At 39.3% G+C, this 16,245-nt stretch overlaps 1 pseudogene across 1 annotated transcript in view; it reads right to left on the bottom strand.

Moving 5' to 3' along the window:
* The window catches only part of LOC144800450 (vitamin D3 hydroxylase-associated protein-like), a 370,773-nt pseudogene that overhangs the window by 284,226 nt on the left and 70,302 nt on the right, over positions 1-16,245 (bottom strand). Inside the window, exon 5 of the transcript XR_013604355.1 lies at positions 5,825-6,031. The product of XR_013604355.1 is annotated as a vitamin D3 hydroxylase-associated protein-like (transcript). The remainder of the gene's footprint in view (positions 1-5,824; positions 6,032-16,245) is intronic.

Here is a 16,245-nt window from a genome sequence, read left to right as displayed (position 1 = left end):
AGGTCTCTCTATGCACTAGGTACAAAAGTCTTCCTATCTTCATCCAAGGGGCAACAGCACTATCTACATATCCATAGCAACACTAATCTAACATGCACGTAGGCTGCTTTTTATTATAAATAATTGTTTTCCCGATAGATTGGTAGAGGAGGCACTTTTGCTGACATCGAAGGTCCCTGCCTTCTGAGAAATCACTACGCACCGGTCTGACATTCCGTGAGTCACTCTCTCCTAAGAGGTAATGAGGATGGATCATCCCTACTGGGTATTCTTGGCTTTACACCCATACACACTCTACGTACACTCAAAGTAGGATCCGCATCGTAGGAGTATGTTAGATCATCATTTTGCATATCTGCCTGCATATATTCATTGTTTCAGCACCATGGTAGAACTGTATCTACTGTTGACACTTTTGGTGCTTGTAATGTTTATTTGCTTCTGTCTCCTAATCATGGCAGCACACATATTTTATGCAAGAATAATGTTGGTTCAATAAATATTATTGAAAACGTCCCACTGTGTATTCTCTGTATATATTCAAATGAGCATGAGTGACTGAGCTAAAGGTTCTGTACTGTTTCCACGCTTCCTGAGGATTCAAGGTTGTCATTTTGGTCAGTGGTTGCCAGAAACTGTTCGCTCCTTGGTAAGTTAGGGGGGCTTGCAGTGGCACTCTGAGCTACCTGGTCTATAGGCCAGCATATCCTGCGGGGGTGTCCAGAACCAGTCTTGACACCAAGCCCTTAGTTTATGTTGTCCAAACAATGCCCAGAACCTACGGATTAGTAGGAACTACACAACCATATAATTGAGAGGTACGGTTTTAATATAATATCACATGCTGATGATACTCATCTTATTGTCACAAAATTCAGCCAGTGTGGCCACTTCTCTGAGGACCTGTTTGTCAAAAGTTGCCAAGTGGATGGACCTCAGTTGCCTGAAACTAAATGCAGGTAAGACTGAGTTCCTTATACTGGGCAAGCATCCTCTAATCCTGTCTCCTGCTTGGTGGCCAGACTTGTTTGGATCTCTTCCTTTGCCAAAGCCTATGGTTAGAAACCTAGGCACTTGGTTTGAAGGAAACCATACATTCGATAGAAAGATCACAGACTTGGTGGGCAAGATTTTTGGGATTCTAAGATCACTCAAGAACATCATTTGCTTCCTGTCTGAATCTGCCAAGAAAACAGTAGGAACTGGTTATTTTCAGGCTGGACCACTGCAATATTCTATATTTGGAAGTGTCTCAATCCCGCCTCATGACACTTCAGCGAGTCCAGTACTCGGCTGGTGTTGAATGTTCCAAGAGAGGCCTCATGGGTCCTGCATTTGTAAACTGCACTGCCTCCCTCTGAAGAGAGAGGCAGTGCAGTGCTACAGGGTCTTCTCGAATACATGTGCCCGCTATCTGTACCCCCTCATCAAGTCATGCTCCGCTTTGAGGCATCTCAGGTTATCTGGGCATTGCCGGCATATGTCACCTCTGTGAAGAAAGCTGGCATGGGGGCAGTTTCTTTACCTTTTTGGAATTCAAGCTATGGAACACTTTGCACATTTACTTAAGACAGACAAAGACTGAAAAGGTGTTTTGTAAAAATTTGAAAAACAAGTTTTTCTACTCTTCTGAGCTGCTTTTACATTTGTATCAGTGGAGCTAGATCTTCAGCGCCGGAACATTTCAGTTGAAGTAGCTGTGTTCTATATAACATTTGTTATTATTATTAAACAGCATAGTTTGCCACAAATATTGTGTCAAAAATATTGTCTACAAAAATATTGTGTCCCTAAATATCGGATATAACATATTGTTTAATACTATTATCATTGAAAACCATTTAAAATGTTTATTTAATAGAAGGTAGTAAATATTACATATTTTAGTAGATAACATTAATATAACGTAAATTACTTAATTTCCAATAATGCTTAACACTTTTGGACCGATTACGATACGGCCCGTAAAGGATCCGATCATTGGTCGAAGCATTTAGGGCTGAATCGTAATGGGCCGGTTGGGTTCATTTTGATGGAGGCGGTCAGAAAGGAAACCGGCCGGTCATTCTGGGTGGTTACGGACTGATTCCACCCAACATCGGTAATGAGCCCCTTAATATCAATTATACTATAAAAGCAAATGTTATGTGTGTTTATATATATGTGTGTATAGTGTGTAACACAATAATTAAAAATATATATTACTAAATAGGTAAAATACAAAACATTTCAAAACCAAAAAAAACTAAAAAACACAATTACAAAAATGTTATACATTTTTTAAAAAATGACTAAAAATATAAAAGAATAAACAAATAAACATAAGAAATATATGTAACCAATAATAAGTATTGGAGCCTGGGAATATTAGATATACTAGTCCTTCTCCAGTTTATGCAACAGGAGGAAATCTGTTGGACTTCAGAAGGGTTACATTTATTATTCACACTCCCAACAGTGCAATAGTAGGAAAATTGTTGGATTTAGGAGGTGATAGATTTACAATTTCCCACTCCAAGCAGTGGGGAAAGTGATGGACTTCAGAGGGGTTAGATTTACTATTTCTACTATTTCTACTCCAGTCAGCACAACTGTAGTGAAAGTAGGTAAAGTGTTGGATTTCAGAGGGGTTAAATGTATTCCCACTCCAATAGCAATAGGGCTTGGGAGGGGTAAAATGTACTAATCCCACTCCAGGCTTTGCAACAGTAGGGAAAGTGTAGGATTTACAAGGAGTTACATTTATTATTCCCACTCCAGTCTAAGCAACAGTAGAGAAAATACGTCACTTCAAACGCATAACATATTTGAGTAACCCTATTCATTTTGAAAAAGTATTAAACTCTTAATATGAACGTTATTGATTAGTAATATATGTACATATATACATATATATTTTCCTTAAAAAACAATTAAATAAGTTACATAATTAATAGTCAAGTAAATAATAAATTTTCATTTAAAAATCATTATTTACTATTTTAATAATAATTATTTACGATTTCAAAATAATGTTAATAGTTATTTACTATTTTAAAAAACATTAAAATAATGATATCATTATTGCTTAATTAACTTCATACCCTATACTTCTACAAAGCTAACAATCCACACCTAAAATAAAACTAAAATAAATAAGTATAGCACAATTTACATAATTGATAATCAATTCAATTATTAACAATTAATAATAAACTGTTAATTATTTATTACTTGATTAACTATCCACCCGATACGGCTTCAAACACAGTATCTCACACCTTAAATATAACTAAATCAATATTACATAATTGACATAATTAGTATCAATCATATAATTAATTACTACTTAATTAACTTCCCACCCTATCCCCATACAAATCCAGCAATCCGCTAAAACACTACAAATTAATATTATCAACTAAATAAAAAAATCTAAATCACTTAAAAATACAAACTATGTTTAATTTTTTTATAATAATTGAACAAACAATATTACAGATTATATTTATATATGAACTAAAACATGTTACAATAATTTTAAAAAACATTGGCCACATAAATCAACATAAGGAATTGCAATTCCTAAATAGCGATATTTTAGGAATCCCTATTTAGGAATCACAATTCCTCTTGCATGTAGGAATCGTATTAAATTTTGTGATTCCTAAACATTACCTAATAGCCATTCGTAAATTGCAAATCGCTATTAGGTAATGTCACTCCATTCATTCCTATGGGCCTACAGGCCCATAGGAATGAATGGGAATGCGTTCACAAATTGCGATTACCAAATTGGTAATCGCAAATTGCAAATGCAATTCCAAGGGTGACAGGGGGCCTAAGGCCCCCCTGATGCAACCTCAAAAAAGTTAGGTATGCAAATGTGTAACACACACATGCCCTAAGGTCACCATTACATTGAAAAATGCACTTTTGTGCATTTTTCAAAGCATGCGCAAATTACCATCAACTTGAAGTTGATGGTAATTAGCGTTGCCTAAATGCACAGTTTGCATTTAGGAAAGGCTTGATGGATCGCATTTAGGGAATCGCAAATTGTGATTCCCTAAATGCATCCACAATTTAGGTAATCGCAAATAATTGCGATTACCTAAGTTGCGAATGGTAAGCCTTTGATGCATCAGAAAAGGCCTTTTTTGATTACAAATATTTGCGACTGGAAAAAAGATTGTGGCCCCATATTTTATACAACTATATTGCTCAAAACAATATTAAAAACAATTATTTTAAAAACAACATTACTTACCTAAAAAAAACGATATTCTTGACAATGATATTTTTGCATCACAATATGTATGTATCACGATAGTTTATTTCTGATATTTCTGTCTCCCTATATTTACAACTCAATATTTTGTCCAAACACTGCCTAAGTGTATTCTTTATAGTATTGTAGATTCGTTCAGTAGTTGGTTTCACGTACGCCTCTGGTTTTAGAGACCCTCATTTAATCCACGCTATCCTCTACATTTAAGTTGCATAAACTTCTACATGTTGTTTTGGTCCATTATGTATGTTTACTTTGCTTAGATAAAATGTGTCCATATATATGGTGTGCCTGTGGTAGGATACATTGGGTGTACCTGGCACAGAGTCCAGCTGAAAAAAAGCTCGTAAGTTGCCCCAGGTCACAGGCACACCCATCTTAAGTGCATTTGGACTTCATCACAGGAATAAATGAACACTGCCACAACATAATTAGGCTTCTCAAGTAGCACAGTTATGTACCACGAAAGGCATAAGTGTGCAGTAGAACCACCTGAATTAATCATCTTTAGGGGTGTAAGAGTAGCACACATTATGCATGGCTGCACAGTCCTATGGGCACACGTGACCAAGGCCAATACCTTTTCTGAAAGCACAAAGGACAGTAATGTCTGGTAGAGGCATAGCTGAACTGCAGCACAGCCACTATTACACTGCAGCACCTCTCTATTTGAGCAGCAGTTGAGGAATGGTTGAGCTGCAGTGTTGGCATGATTCAGCCACATAACAAACATCATTTACATAACGGAGGTGCACAGCTGGAACAACTGAACTTCTCCAGGGGCAAAACTGGCATTCATGAGCATCACCATGTCACCCTTGAGCTGATTAAATCATTTAATTGGGCTGCACAGGTGGCACAGCTGAGCATCACAAATGGCATGTCATTATCACAAATGGCATAATTCAGAGTGGCCAGAGTCTTAACTGAGAAGCAGCAGAGGCCCCACCCCATCTGGCATAACTGAGAAGAACAACATGCAGTGTGACCTCACCCTACTCTTTCTGTATCGGTATATGTTCAACATAGACTGTGCCACAAAACATCTGCAAATTGTTGTATTGACTGGTACCCATACAGAAAACCAGTGGATGATATGATCGACATCATTGAAGAATGTTAATTTGTCCTGGACATATTTTTGTGGGAATCCTTTATGAAATGGTCTCCAATAAATACTTATGCACCTAAGGTGACCCCATCTTTTCAAGATGTATCGATTTGCCCTGGAGGAGAAAGTGTATTGTGCATATGGCACTTAAACGCCTGTTGAGGTTCCATTCTGCTTTTCTCCCCTCACACATATAACTTCTTTATCAAAGGCATTGATGCAAATCACGTGCAAAGCAGGGATATATATGAAGAATATGACTATATTATTTATAGATTTTCTAGAAAACATTGTTCTTTATTTATTTATTTTAATCCTACGCATTCATTAAGTGCACATCATTATTTGTATTTGAAATTCTTGTTACATGCATAAAATGGGATACAGTCCTGGGGCCATTTAAAAAGTATCAGCCTTTACCCATGCAAGGTCTGGTTACATACCTCAGCCGTGCTCCGGTTGGTTTGAAGCCACATAGTCCACAGAAACTTGCAGGGACCCGGATGCTGCCACCAAGATCAGAGCCCAAGCCGAGTATGGATCCTCCGCCTCCTACCAGAGCACATTCCCCTCCAGAGGAACCACCAGGGGTCTTCTTGTGGTTCAAGGGATTTAGAGTTTGACCATATATAGGGTTGCTGCATTCAAAGCTGAAGAGATCCAAATTAAAATATTAATTTAAAAACTGCACATGTAAATCTGCCAGTTTCAATGTGGGTACAAGTAGTTACTCCTTTTTTAAATGTGTATCTGTTAGGGAATAAATATTATACTTTCAAGTTATTACATGTTTGAGTGTCTTCTAAATGTATTCAGGTTAGAATATTTTGTTTATCTAGTTCTGAGGATGGTTAAATGTTTAAGAAAGTGCAAGACATGGTTTTACGGGTTTCTACTAGAGACCCATGAGTGCACCTATCTGCGGCACCAGGGTATCGCTCCTTGCCATCCTTCTATCAGCAATCCGATCACATCATCTTTATGCACCACCTGTGACGTGTAAGAAAGTGGATTAGGAGATGGGGATGGGTGGGAAACCACCACAAATAATAATCACAATCTATGTCACAGCGAACCACAAATCACTAAACCTGAGGCAAACCCTCTGGTATCTTAGCACAGAAGCAGTCGACCTAATTTAAAGGTGATGTGTAAAGTATCCATGCAGCACTCAAACAGTAATAAAGTGAAAACATAACACAAGAAAGAGTCAGTCAGTCATTAAGTCTTTATTGTGATTCTTCATCGTAAAAGACAATCTAAAACAATAATACAAAATCCATACAAGATAAAATTCATCATATACAAGGTAAAAGATTTTCCCCTAAAATCCAATAATGCATGAGTACTTAAATATTTACATTATAAAAATCCCTAAAATAGAATTAAATGTGGAAATAGGCAATAGACTTAGACGTATCTAAAAATATAACTAGTTTAAAGATCTCTAATGTGTGGTCAGCAATCCTACAATAATTCACAACTGTAGATCCTACTTCAGATAGCCATGAGATCGATCATTCCTGCCGACTAAGCCCCACCCTTTTTAATTCGTAGTACCCACGCCCAACTCAAAACTTTTGCTACCCCAATAACAACTGGGTTGGTAGTATCCTTTTTTAATATTCTGCTTGCAACCTGTGCTGATCTTGTTCCCATAAGCAAACAAACAGGTTTTAACCATACACACCTGGGTTGTTGGTACGCAGGGCAGGCAAATAAAAAATGATCAATGGTTTCAATGTGATCTAAACAAAAGACACATGTGTCACTACCAGCATGATTCCATCTACTAGATAACCATCGTAGTGGTAGTGTACCTACTCTGAGCTGGTGATACAATTTACGATCTAAAGGCTTCATAATGGTGTCCCAATACTCTTCCACAAGGGGTTCATCCTTAATATCAAGGAAGGTTGCTGTCAAGGAACTACCGACATGGGAGTTGTATCTCTTGGTTTTAATCATGTCCCAGTACACAGCACTATAGATTTATTTTTATGGGAACTCACCTGTATCTGGGTTAGCCCAAAGTTTCCCCATCCCCATGTCTGTCAATAATGACTTGATTTCGGCCAGCCAGGAGATCTTGTGTGAACCACCCAGCCCCTTAACTTCCATCATGGCTTTAGCATATAAAGAAAGCTCCGGTGTAGTCCAAAGACGTCGCCAAAAAGCCAGGGGTCTGAAGCGTGCCACATCCTCAACTGCCTGGCAACCAAGATCTAGCAGTAAGGGAAGACGCAGGGAGTATTGGGGTAATCCTACAGCCGACCCCAAAAATGTATTCTGTGCAACAATAAGTGGGGCCAGGTTACTGAAGCCCCATAGTTCCGCACCATACAAAATTGCGGGAACATTTTTGGAGCCATAGATTTTAACGAGTGGGGCAATTGGCTTGATTAAAGACAGCCTATGCTGTTTGATCAGAGCACCACCTAATTGGATGTGTTTTAAAGCTAGAATGTCAATTTGGGGCTTCCAGCTCATTTTATCACTATAAGTGACGCCCAAGTACGTGAAAACAGGTGTCTGCTCCAAAGGGTCGCCTCCCATATGAACCTGTGCTCTAACAGGCCTTGATTAATTTCACTCCAGGTGCACAGCCTAGTTTGTTAACGAATGTTTATATGAATTCATATGAATTATAAATCAAAATATTTGAAGGTGCTCCACGGGTGGCGTCCTCCGACCATTGACGTCTAATATAATAACTTTGAATGTGCTCCTAATGACTCATTAGTTGCATCCCCATGGGCACACTGTCTTCCTCTAATTATAAAATGAGGATTCCACTCAATTAGATATATTCATTAATTCCTTTATTCATTATTTTCATGAATTATTTGTTTAATTTCTTTTCTTATTTCATCAAACAATTCTTTTTAGCGTCAGCATTGATTACGGCATCATTGGTATGATCATTCCTATGCATTTCGGGCATTCAGGAAGCCCTTCCTCAGGGAGTAGCACTATAAATTCAAAAACATGAATTCAGCCTAAATGTAACATGTATGTGAAAAAACACAGTGATGATGGAACCCTTAGTGCAACACACAAGTGTAGAGAAGTGTTATAAACACGTATTCACAAAAAATTTGCTCAAGTGCTTCGTGTTGAAAAAACCCGAAATAAACCTATCTCAAAGCATAAAAACACTTACATGAAGTCCATATATCCTGTAACACTCCAATCTAAAAAAATAAAGATAAACAGATAAATATGTAACAAGCAATGTCATCATGCTTGTCTCGAGATATATAACCTCCTGCTGCCCCAGCACTAACCTGGTTAAGACAAATATTGTTCGTGCTCGTCGAATCGCTCCAAATGTGAAAGAGCAGATTTATTCACGTTTGTGTAGTTACTCCGAACTTAAAAATGGGACGCTCTCCGCACTTCCGTGTGTACAAACACAGGGTTCCTGATTGGTGATAATCGCGATCACCTGATAATAAGAGTTAAAAGAAAGACTACGGACGAACTCCAATGAACGAGAGACGGGAATCGGCACAAATATTAATCGCAGTCTATAAAATACCACAAACAGTACTGTGGGCACTGAAAAAAACGCTCAAAAATAATGATCAAAAATAATGAAGGTGTGTGGTTACAAAATCAAAAAAGTGCATGTTGTGCATACAATTATATGACTACATTGGGCCCGATTCACAGAACTAACTTAAGACAAAATCCTAAACTTACTACCATTTTGCTATTCACAGAAGGCACTTACTCATTTTGGTATTCACAGAAGGCACTTACTCATTTCGGTATTCACAGAAGTTAGTAGACCTAACTTTAGGACTCCTAAATGTGTTCTGCGTATACCGAAAGTCTTAAAGTTAGGATTTTTCTCAATTTAGTAGTAGTAAATTTAGGACTCCTAACTTTAGGACTCCTACATGCCTTCTGTGAATACCGAAAGTCTTAAAATTAGGATTTTTCTCAATTTAGTAGTAGTAAAGTTAGGACTCCTAACTTTCGGACTCCTAAATACCTTCTGTGAATACCGAAAGTCTTAAAATTTGGATTTTTCTCAACTTTACTACTACTAGACTGAGAAAAATCTTAATTGTAAGACTTTCTGTATACACAGAAGGCATTTAGGTGTCCTAAAGTTAGGACTCCTAACTTTACTACTACTAAATTGAGAAAAATCCTAATTTTAAGACTTTCGGTATTCACAGATGGCATTCAGGAGTCCTAAAGTTAGGAGTCCTAACTTTAGTACTACTAAATTGAGAAAACTCCTAATTTTAAGACTTTTGGTATTCACAGAAGGCATTTAAGAGTCCTAAAGTTAGGACTCCTAATTTCTGAGAATACCGAAATGAGTAAGTGCCTTCTGTGAATAGCAAAATGGTATTAAGTTTCAGAGTTTGTCTTAAGTTAGTTCTGTGAATCGGGCCCATTGTTCTTATGTTAACAAGTATGATAAAATAACAGCATTCACAAATCCATCCAGGGATAATACAACCCTTGGGTTGCTCATTAGAGATAACATGCCAGTTCAATCCGATCATTAAGACCATTAGGCTTGCTTGAACACAATCTTTGGATCCAAACATTTTCACGCTGAAGAAGATCTTTGTTGTTATCTCTTCCTTCCAGTTTTTCAACACATTCCAATATTAGAAATTTTAATTGGGATATGTTGTGATGTTCTTCCCAAAAGTGAGTTGGAATGGTTGATTTTACATTGTGTGTACGAATGTTGGACTTATGTTCCGTGATCCTGATTTTAATTTTCCTTTTAGTTTTTCCAACATAAACTTTCCCACATGGGCATTTGAGTAAATAAATTACATTAGATGTATCACACGTGGCCGTGACTTTAAGTTTGATCTCATGTCCCTTCATGGGATGGTTAATAGTATTACCTTTTATGATATTGTTACATTTCCCACAATTTAAACAAGGTCTTGTCCCCTAGTATGACTTTGTAGTTCCCGATCTTTGTTTCAGGATTTCTCCCATATTTCTTCCTCTTGTGTGGGCAAAAAGTGGAGGTTTAGTGAAAATTGACTTGAAATCAGGTTACAGATTTAAGATTGACCAGTGTCGTGTTATGATTTTCTTGAAATTCATACTGAGAGTTGAGAATTTGGATACTGCCACTATCCTGTTGTCATCAATTTTCTTGTGTTCCCTGAGTAGATCCGTTCTTCTTATGTTCTGTACTCGTCTCTTTGCCTCCTCAATTGTTTCCTGCGGATAGCCTCTATTTAGAAACCTTGTGCCCATTTCATTATTTCTTTGTAGTGCCTTGGTATCATCTGATGTTATCCGTTTGACCCTTGTCATTTGTGAGAATGGAAGATGTTGTTTCAAAGTCATTTGATGGAAACTTGAGAAATGTAACATATTGTTTCTATCGGTGGGTTTACGATATATATCAGTTTCTAGCCCATTTTTGGTGATTGTGACTTCCACATCTAAAAAAGTAATTTTCTGTTTAGAGATCTCCCATGTAAGTTGTATTCTTTCATCAATGGAATTTAGTTTGATTAAGGCTGCTTCCAGCCTTTCTCTAGAATTCTTCCAAATTATAAATATATCATCAATATATCTAATGATTAATTTGGAGTTGTCACACCATTCGTCTTTTGAAAAAATGTTCATGTCCTCATATTGTTTCATAAAAATATTAGCATACACCAGTGCAGCCGAATTGCTCATGGAAGTGCCTACTAGTTGCTGGTACCAGTCATTTTTATATTTAAAATAACTCTGGAAAAGCGTAAACAACATCAGTTCCATAAGGAAAGTTTGCATCGGTAATTCCAAATCAGTGTTGACTATTGCTTGTTCCACAGCTTCTATACCTAAAGAATGGGGAATCGAGGTATATAGAGATCTAACATCTGCAGTACATAAAATCAAAGTCTCTCCTTGTTCAATTGTCACAGATTGTAATTTGAGCAAAAAATCAGTCGTATCCTTGACATAGGTTGTCATTTTTCTCACAGTTGGCTGTAAATATTTATCCAACAGTTGTCCTATTGGCTCATGCAGACTGCCACATGTTGAAACAATCGGTCATAGAGGGGGATCTTTTAGGTTTTTGTGTATCTTCAGAATCATATAAAACACCGGACTTTTAAGATGCTGTTTTATCAAGAAATTCTTTGTCCTCCCATTTATTGTTCCCATTTCATGAGCTCTGTCAATGATAGTTTATAGAATTTTCATATATTTTCCTGTTGGGTTCTCCTCCAATTTCATGTAGGTGTTGGGGTCCGATATATGTTCCATAACTTTATTTTCACACGTTAGTATTCATTATGACCACCCTGGTTTGCCTTAGTGCATATGATTCCATCATTATTGGCCAATTTCTTTAGTGTATCTAGATCTTTTTGTGTTATGTTTTCCCTGGTGTGGCGTCTGTAACTCAATTTAGCCGAATCTTGTTTGACCAATTTTTCGAAAAGATCTAGGGGCATATTTACAATAAGTGGCGCATCCCTGCATATTAGCAGGGATGCGCCACTTATTGTGCACCATGCCTCCGCCACCATGGATGCGCCGCATTTACAATGCAGCGCACCATGCGGAAAAAACGGCACAGATGCGTCACGCATCTGTGCCGAAAAGTGACGCATTGCTGGAGTTGTGTCGCATGCACGACGCAGCTCCAGCAATGCTCTTGGGGGCCCTATCCTGTTAATGCTGCGTCAATCCTTACGCCTGCTTCAAGCAGGCGCAGGCTTTTGACGCAGCATGGGCCCCAAAGTGACTGAGTGAAATCTTGTAGATTTCACTCAGCCACTTTTAGAAGGCGTTCCTGCACCGGAACGCCCCCCCCCCTGCGCAGGAACGCCTCCTTCTGGCGCAGGGTTTTACAACGTGACGCATCTCCCAGATGCGTCACGTTGTAAATACCCCGCACCATGGCGCATCTTTTGACGCAACGGCGGCGTAAAAGAGGCGCAAGGGGCTTGTAAATCTTCCCCCTAATGTTTTGTGGCTCACTGGAGCTTGAAAAGTACTGCTTGGTCTTAATCCCATCAGTTGGTCGGGTTCCCTTGAATCTTGTTTGGGTAAAACATTGTCAAAAAAGTGCCTTAACTTTAATTTCCTCATAAGTCTGAAGAAACTAACCTCCACTTCTAGTTGGTCTGTGTTGGTTGTGGGAACAAAAGAAGTGCCCTTTTGCAATAGCTTGATTTCATTGGTGGAAAGGTTATAATCCGAGATGTTTATAACTAACTGATCTATGTTGGAGTTTTCTTCTTCTCCTTGTCCTTCTTTGGAACTGTGGTGCTCCTTGTATTGGGGTGTTCCTTCTCTTTTTCCTTTTCCTTTGACCCTCCTAGGTCTCCTATTGGTGCCTGACCCTGCTCTAAAAAAGCACTGGTTGTCGCTATGATATGTGTAGATGATTCCTCACTTAACGTAGTTTCTTGGGTTCTTGGTGTTGTTTGAACTCTTCCTAATTGCGTTCTATGAGAAGTATCACTGTCTGAAGAAGAGGTGTCCGATTGCTGAGTGTATGGGCGGCTCCTCCTTTTTTGCCAATGTGTAGACTTCCCCTAACTTGTAGTCGAGGGTGTCCCTCTTAAATTTTCTAATTTTTCTCTCATTTATTTCTCGAGAATGTTTAGCAATCGGATTATTTATATCCTCCAGAGTTTTTGTCCAATCTTCCGCAGACATCATACTTGTAAGCTCCATTGAAACTTCTGCAATCTCTTTTGTTAATTCCTCCAAGATCCCTGACAATTCTTCAATAATCAGTAGAATTAAATCCAAAAGAGCATTTATTTAAGATTGCGTACCATTTTTCCTGAAAACGTTTAGAATTCTTACAGAGTGAGGGTTTTAGAGCTATTCGTAGACCCCAGGGAATACGCTGTACCCGGTGATGTTTTATTAATGTGCTCGCATGTAGTTTTTGTTTGACTTCTCTTTTTGACAAATATATTAATTGTCTAATGTTTTGCTCCTTGGTTTGGTTTGTGGATGCCTGTGTTATTTCATCATGAATAAGCGCATAAATCCTAGTGGCTTCATCCTCCTTAAATGCAAATGTGTCAGCTCTTGCTTGAGTGCTTTTAGCAATTTCTTCATACGAGTTATTACTCATTGTGATTCCGTTGATGGCGTGCTACCTGTCCGGGTGGGCGGATGTCTGATATACTCTATTAATTTAACTCCAGGTGCACAGCCTAGTTTGTTAACGAATGTTTATATGAATTCATATGAATTATAAATCAAAATATTTGAAGGTGCTCCACGGGTGGCGTCGTCCGACCATTGACGTCTAATATAATAACTTCGAATGTGCTCCTAATGACTCATTAGTTGCATCCCCATGGGCACACTGTCTCTCCTCTAATTATAAAATGAGGATTCCACTCAATTAGATATATTCATTAATTCCTTTATTCATCATTTTATAATTAGAGAAGAGACAGTGTACCCATGGGGATGCAACTAATGAGTCATTAGGAGCACATTCGAAGCTAACAGGCCTTGACCCATGGAGCACCATGAACTTGGTTTTCCCCGCGTTGACCTCCAGCTCATGTTCACGGCAAAACACCTCAAAACGAGAGAGTGCCAGTTGTAATCCCAGTCTCGTCTTAGATAATAGCAGGGTGTCGTCCGCGAACATGAGCAGTGGGACTTTCATGCCAGCGAGTGGTGGCGTGTCAGTCGGGTAATTTACAAAGTACTAGACCACCCCGTTTATAAATAAAGAAAACAGGGTGGGAGCCAGCACACACCCCTGTCTGACTCCTTTGCACACCTCAAACATGCCGGTTACCTCCCCTGGTTTATCCCAACGGACCTGAGCATAGGTGTGTTTGTGGAGTTTAACCAGGATTGCAACCAATTCATTAGGTATCCTCTGCTCCAGGAGTACTTCCCATAGTTTTGCCCTTGGCACGAGATCAATAGCGGATCTTAGATCCACAAAGGCCGCAAAAAGCATGCTCCCACCTAGAAACACATCTTTCCAATACAATAGCACAAATCTAAAGGCCTGATCCAGGGTCCCTATAGGAGACCGAAAGCCCGCCTGAAGGGAGGTTAGGATATCAGCTTCGGTCATCCAACACTGTATTCTCCCAAGTACTAGGCGTGCTATTATTTTCTGTATCGCATCAATTAAACTTATCGGTCGATAGTTGGCCGGAGCAGAGCGGTCACCTTTCTTGAAGATCGGTAAAATCTCTGCACCGAACCAAGAATCGGGAACCGATGCACCACTAGCTAGGGCATTTGCTAATACAGTTATATATGGGACCCATATATCATGCTCGTGCTTAAATAAGTCTGCAGGAATGCAGTCAGGCCCTGGAGCTCTGCCGCTCGGGATCAGTTTCAACACAGACTCCACCTCTCTGTGTACAAATACCAACGGTTCATCATAACTGGGGGGCAAAACAACCTTGGCATTCCCATCAAGAATCTTGAATCGATTTTCAAAATAAGTTGACCACTGCTGTGGCTCAACGTAATTAATAGGTGTCAATAGTTGCGGGCAGTTCCCCCACTTTAGTAAGTGCCAAAAGTGGGTCATATTACGACCATCACATGCCTGTAGCAACTCCCTCCAGCGATCTTCATCCCAAGTTTTCCTGGCGTCTTTCTGCGCTGCTTTATAGTTAGCCCTACAACTCCTAATAATATCGGGTGATCTGGTTTTAATAGCTGCCACCAGGGCTTGCTGGGCCTGCCTACAGCTGTTGTTATTGTAATATGCACGTCCTCTCCTTGGATTCCGGATGATGCTCAAAGGGGTCCACCTCCAGATGTCCCCCACTCTGGAAACTAAACACAGAGTAGCGAGGCAATCAGGCGAGGGAAGGTATTAGGAAGGGAACAGCGGGGAAAGGGACATCTGCAACAAAAAGGCACATGGTTAGTAAAACGTATAATTCTGTCTACTCTCTTATAATTCTCGCTAGGTCTGATCAATACCTGGGCTTAAGTTGAGGCAAACAACTGAATTCCAATAAAGACTTCAACAGTTCTACTAGAGATGCTTCTCTCTTTGAACTCCGTGTTAAACCTACAACCAGAAGGCACAACATTAGTCATACATACCAAACTCCTAACATTCCAATATCAGGTGCAACCAATCCATACATACCCCAGATATATACAGTAAAGAAGTTCCAAGGTAAGATGAGAAGAGTACCAAAGAAAAAGAGGATACGAAAGACCAGCTTGAGTCTTGTGTTCAGATTAGTTCCAAAAGATAAGAAGGACTAATGCTCCAACACAAATCAGGTATCCTAATAGGCCAAAAGACTATAGTCTCAAAGTCTCTCATAGAGTTCAAAGTCTTCCTCTTTGTCTCTTGAAGAACAGCGCTTACCTCAGCACAGTTCGAAGATATCCAGAGCCTTGAAATCTCAGCCACCAGAAAGGTTAATTCCCACAAGCGCTTACCTCAGCGCAGGATTCTCGAGATATCGAATAATGTTCCTTCTTCCCAACCTTTCTTATATACAGAACCGGTTTTCCTTCTGCCTGCACTTTCCTCAATGTGGCGAGGAAACTGGAAAATGATCATTCTCTAAATGACAGCAAAATCCCAGGAAAACGGGAAAGGTCAACAGATGTCTCACGTCGGTGCTTCCTGCAGCTCGACTGAGACAATACATTCTTTTACCGGCTAAACTTCTTGGAAGCCAGGAAATGGCAGATGACGAGACGCCCTCTGCCAGCGCTTGCCTCGTAAATCTTCACGGACCTTTGCCGGCAATCTCCGCGACAGCGCTTCCTTCAGTGCGGCGGAATACAACAAAAAGGCAGCTCCGATCCAGCGAACCCTGCTGGAGTGTGACAACTCAGAAGCTGGAAGCGTTTTCACAGTGCACACGAAGGTATCTCAGAGCAGATA

This window comes from Lissotriton helveticus, chromosome 1_2 (genome assembly GCF_964261635.1).
Source record: "Lissotriton helveticus chromosome 1_2, aLisHel1.1, whole genome shotgun sequence".
Lineage (NCBI taxonomy): Eukaryota > Metazoa > Chordata > Amphibia > Caudata > Salamandridae > Lissotriton > Lissotriton helveticus.
This window is presented reverse-complemented; position numbering and strand designations above follow the sequence as displayed.